This window comes from Molossus molossus, unplaced genomic scaffold (assembly GCF_014108415.1).
Source record: "Molossus molossus isolate mMolMol1 unplaced genomic scaffold, mMolMol1.p scaffold_m16_p_4, whole genome shotgun sequence".
Classification (NCBI taxonomy): Eukaryota; Metazoa; Chordata; class Mammalia; order Chiroptera; family Molossidae; genus Molossus; species Molossus molossus.
The window spans coordinates 21,937,609-21,943,608 of NW_023425377.1; positions in this window are offsets into that span (position 1 = coordinate 21,937,609).

Consider the following 6,000-nt stretch of genomic DNA (forward strand, 5'->3'; position numbering starts at 1 on the left):
ACTCTTCACTGTCCATACTGTTTTACTTCTTACATAAACACATATACTTTACATATGTTTAAAACCTAGTAAACTTTTTTAAAAATCTACTCCAATTGGTTCATTTCATCAGGGAAAGAGAAAAGAACGAAGATTCATGCTCAAGTCAAAATATGAAGGCCAGTGTTTATCCCATCCTTGGAGAACCCACTTGTTTATTGACAGCTCAGTACCAGGAACTACTCTTGGAATACTGCTGAGCTGAGTCAATGAATGCACACTTTAGATCTTCCCAGGCCTTGAATATCATTGATTCTTAATGTCTTGCCCAAGAAAGCCAGATCTTGTGAGAACCATACAGTTGGAATTAGTGATGCGAGTGGGAATTTGCCTTCCTTAATCTCTTCCTGTGATGCACTGACTGTAAATTAGGATTCTTTCATATACCTGCCCTCCACACACTTATTAAGGGAGACCCTTGAAAAAAGGTTACACCTTATAAACCTTAATATTCTGCAGTCCTAATTAGAAATTAACAAGGAGGTCAGTGTGGCTGGAACAGAGTCAGCTATAGGAAAAGAAGTGGATTACGTCGGAGCAATGAATGGGTAAAATTTGTGTAGAGTTCTGTGAGCCATTTTAAGGAATTTTTGCCTTTTACTCTGAGTAAGACATGAAGATATCAGAGGCATTTGAGCAGAGGAGTGCCCTGAACTGACCTGGGTTTAAAAGGATACTTTCAGTAGGTAGTTTTTGTACATTTATTTCTCTGTTCTTGTAACTAATATAGTGGGCAGAATACATAAGAAATTCTGTGTACATGTATAGTTTCATGAAATAAACAGAAAATATAACATTAAATAAATACAAATTTTAAAGGGTGCCTTGACCTTTGGGTTGATGTAGGTCAGCTGTCAGGCAGTTGCAGGGTAAGATTATGAAGATTTACTCGAGAGTGATGGCGGTGAAGGTGACAAGAAGTGATTCGTTTCTGAAAATGTTTTTATGATAGGTTGGAAAGCTTTAGCCCTTGTCCTCCCTGAAATCTTGGTACAGCTCCTCCCCCCCCCCCCCCCCCCCCCCGACCCTTCCTTAACCTCTTACTCAGCGAACAGCTTCTTTGCTCTCAAGTCTTGGCACAAGACAGGACCAACTCATAAATCCTCCTGAAATAAGACAGGAGAATGCACCAGTGGACAAATATTCCCAGAATTGGGTCCAGGTACTTTCTGAGATCTGGAGCAAACCCACAAAGGCCATCTGTGGGGAAGGCAGACCTTGGGGTTACCTCACAATGCTAACAAAGAGCCTGGGAGAGCTTTGAAGAGAGAAGGACTTCCTGTTGCCACTGAGAAAACACTGATGTAGGTGCCCAGAGGTAAGCGCTGTGGCCAACTCTGCCACTTACTAGCAAGTCCTTTTTTTTTTTTTTTTTTTTTTTTGTGGTACCCGGGACTCTCTGCTCCCCAGGCCAACGCTCAACCGCTGAGCCAAACTGGCCAGGGCGCAAGTCCCTTTTAATGTGGGCTTCAGTTTCTCGCCAATGAAAGGACTAGGGGGAAGAAGCTCCTCTCTCCAGTCTTCTAGCACTGAGTCCTTCTTTCTCTGCGTCAGCTACATTCCTCCTTCCGAAGATGACTGGGTGGGCCCTAGGTCAGTCACAGAATCACTGTATCTCACTCTTTAGAGTTTCTTTGAGATGGTCTGCTGCAACCCATTCCTTTTGCATGTGGGAAACTGAGCCTCAGAGAGACAAAGGTATTTGTTCAAGGTCACACTTGTTAACAAGTGTGAGAACCTCTGGGTTCATCTATGAGGCCTCACCTAGACCTTAGGGTTCCATGATCACAATTTTCCATATGAAGGCACAGAGTGGTACCTATCTAATATGCAGATAAATTGTGTCTGCGTTTTCAAAAACTACAAGATGCCATTATGGAAAAAACATAATATCAAGATGAGTGATTATATTAGTTTTCTATTACAGTGTAATAAATTGCTGCAAACTTAGTGGCTTAAGATGACACCCATTTATTGTCTCCCAGTTCCTATGGTCAGGAGTTCAGGCATGGCTTAACTGGGTCCTCTGCTTAGAGTTGGCCAACTAGTGGATGTGAGATGGACCAATAGGAATTGATGAGCCACCCTGAGAATGGGAGGTTTGAATTAGAGGTCGAAGGTGCTGTCATTGAGGTAATGACAAGGTCTAGGGTACGATGGCGGGAGTGGGTGACTCAGGTAGGGTGGAGGACAAACTATTTGGAAGCAAAGGTGGTCAAGGATATAAGAGGCTGGAGTACAGATGACTCATTTACAGTAGCTGAAATCATCAACAATGATCATAGAGAAATGTAGAGGGAGAGGAGAGAGAGACAGAGTTCCAAAGGATCTAATGTTTTTAGAGAAAATGGAGGAAAGCATCTTTGCCCCTCCCTAGCCATGTGGTATGAGAGCTGTGAGGAAAAACAGCCCCCTTAGACATGTGCAAAGGAAGCAGCGACCTCAGGGGGGAGCCACATTTAGTTAGACAAGAAGGTTAACATGACCATGCAGGAGGCTTCCCTCTTCGTTGGAACAGCCTTTGCTGACCCCCTTTACAAGAGTAACTGCTTTTGTTATACGCGCACAAGCCTCTTTTCATTTTCCTTCAGAGCAATTATGGGAAACTCTGAATAATATTCACAATTTCCAGCTAAGCTTCTGCAGGGCAGGGGCTGCACTGCCTGCAACAAGTGGGTCCCCAGCACCCAGCAGAGTGCCCGGCAGACGGGTACTCATTCACTACTTGTGGCAAGAAAGAAGAAGGAAAAGAACAGACTGTTAGAGCAACTGTGAAAGTCTGTGTGGGTGGAGAAGCAGCCCATATTTCCATCCATTCATGCTTTGGGCCATTTATTCTTCTGAAGGAGCAGAGCCTGTGTCACTCCAGGTGATGTGGGTGGAATTGCATTTGAGCTCCTGAGCCACAAAGGCTCAAGCAGCTGAGAACTGTGCCCTGCAACTCCTCGTGCCCAAGTCATTTCTGCTCAAGTCCCTGCCAGAGCCATGTCTAAAGAGCAAGGTATCTTCCCGCCTAGAGCTAGGGGCCCCTCCACCAGCTGCCAGTCCCTGGATGGTGTACCCCAAGGAATGCCCCAGATGCCCTCCAGCAAGGGCCAGCAACTCCTCCAGCTGGGCTCCTGCTGCCTGAAGGAGGCTAGTGGAATCTTGTAAATGTCCTTTCCTCCCAACAAGAGATCCTGGGCCTGGCATCTTGTACCTGGAGATTGTTGTGGGAATTTTTTCCATTCTTCCTTCCAGTAACTCAAGGAGCTGAATCTGGGCTCTCCTCCATTTGGACAAACAGGCGAAGAGAGCTGTAGAGAAGTTGTGTTAGTGGCAAAGATAATGCTCCCTGAAGATAATGCTTTGACTCTGAAGTGTATCTTTAGGGGTCCATTCATTCAAGTATTGAATGCTTGAACATTGTGAGGCTATGGCAATGAAGGCGAGGCACTGTTATGTCCTTTCCTCCAAGGAGGAAGAGATGTACACATGTGGCTGAAATTGCAGAAGGAGCAGCACCAATGAAGTCAGGTGTTCTAGAGGGTTCAGAAGAGGAAGATTTTCTTTCTAGATGCTGACAACAGGGAAGTCTTGTGTCAGAGGTGTCATCTGAGCTAGTTCTTGGAGAAATGATGTTGCCAGCAAGAACATCCAGAAAGTATTTTTTGTCTCCTCTCAAGAAGGTCGATCAAGCCTTCGCCAGCACAATCAAAGAATCCCAGGTTTGACATTGACCTGGGTCAGTAGAACATTATGGAAATGAGCACTGGTTTTGGAATGAGTCGGACTTAAGCTCAAATCCCAGCTCTGTCACTTTCTAGCTTTGTAACCTGGGACAAATTACCGGACCTGTCTTAGCCTCAATTTTTCCATCTGTAAATGGAGATAATAACAGTATCTAACTCAGATGATCCTTAAGAATCCATTGAGATAATCCATGCAAAGCATTTAAAATAATGCCCTGGCACACAGATATTGTTCAGTAAAAGGTTAACTAATTCTAGCATGGAACAGACTAGCTGCCCGGACTGTGAGCAAACTGAGGTTAATGGCCAGGCCTCATTTACATCTCTATCCTCCCCAGCCTAGCACCGAGCCTGGGCACAAGGAGCTCAGTCAGGATTTGCAAAATGAATGAATGAATAAAGGAGGCATCTTCTTTAGCAACCTTTCAAATTGCACACCAGAGAAGATTGTGGGGGGAGGGGTATGATTGATTCTTAGAATAGGGTTCTAAAGAAGGCTCGGTAGGGACTTCCAGTCAAGGTGGTGATGTTGACTCCTCCTACAACCACATCAAAATACAAAACAACCATCATTCAGAACCTCCTGACATCGAGCTGAATGGAAGTCCTACAACTACGAAATTAAAGAAGCAGCCACACCGAGACTGGTAGGAGGGGTGGAGGCACAGACGGGCTGGTCCCACACCCACGTGTGGTGGATAAAATCAGGAAATCAGGAGGGCTACCTGGCTGGGAAGGTCCTCCATGAGGATCAAAGGGCCCCCATCCCACATCACACATCCAAATTCAGGGTTCCAGTGCCAGGAAGAGAAGTCCCCATAATTTCTGGCTGTGAAAACCAGCAGGAATTGAGGCCGAGGGAGGCTGAGGCTTCTGGAGTTCCAGGCAGCTCCTCTTGACGGGCCCACACATGGACTTACTTGGACTTATACCTCTAGGTTCCAGCATTGGGAGGCAGCTTGAAAGGCACCTGAGACATACAGGGAAGGACTGAGCTGTTTGGCGTTGGGGCGAGAGCTGGAGAGGCAGCTTTCTCCCAGACAGACATGCTGGTGGAGGCCATTGTTCTTTGGTGAGCCCTTCCCCAACAAGGCCTGCAGATGGCCACCATATCTGGGACTCCAGCAACCTGACTTACACTGTTTGCCCTGCCCTGATGATTCCCTGAAGACTTGCCCCACCCAACTTTCAGACCCACCCACGCTGTTTCCAGTGGCATTGGCATAGGATTGGCCTGTCTTAGCTCTTGCTCCATATTTTTCTAAATTCTCTCAAACAAACAGCACCTGGCCTCAGCAAGCCCCATACCTCCTTGCTAAGTGGCCCCAGGCCTGGCACTGGAAACAGTCAGCCTTGGTTCACAGCTTGGCTTTGCTTGTGCACCTCCAAGACCAGCACAAGAAGCAGCCGCCTGTAGATTGCTTTGTAGCTTATGCCTGGTGGGCCCAGGTAGAACACAGGCAGAGGCTGACCTTGCCCCAGATCCAGCACACTCAATGGACAGCTTCAGACCACGTTGAAGCACCACCACCCAACCACTCCTATAAGCAACACACTCAAGGAGTGGATTCAGTGGGTACCAGAGGCCCTACTGAAGTAAGTCTTGCTCTGTGTGGTGGGCCCTGCACAACCGATACTCCAAGGTAGTCAGAGGTCAGTGGTCAGTGGGCACAGCCAGTCCTTGCAGCTGATCAGCCTGAGTAAATTCCTCCATTGATGGTCCAACAGCAATCAAGACTCAATTACAACAGAGGGTGGATAGTCTACACAAGGGGTGTACCTTGAGCACCCAGCTGGGGTGACCAGGGAGGCTGTGCCACTGGACCCTACAGGACACCTACTATAATAGGCCACCTGAGGAAGCCTAGGAGACATAGCAACACTACCTAATACATAGAAACGAACACAGGGAGGCAGCCAAAATGAGGAGACAAAGAAACATGTCCCAAATGAAAGAACAGAGCAAAACTCCAGGAAAAGAACTGAACAAAATGGAGATAAGCAATCTAACAGATGCAGAATTCAAAACACTGGTTATAAGAATGCTCAATGAACTTAGTGAGAATGTCAAGGAACTTAGTGAGAACCTCAAGAGCATAAAAAAGGACCAGTCAGAAATGAAGGATGCACGAATTGAAATAAAGAATAATTTACAGGGAATGAATAGTAGAGTAGATGAAGCTAAGAAGCAAACCATCGATTTGGAATATAAGGAAGCAAAAAGCACCCA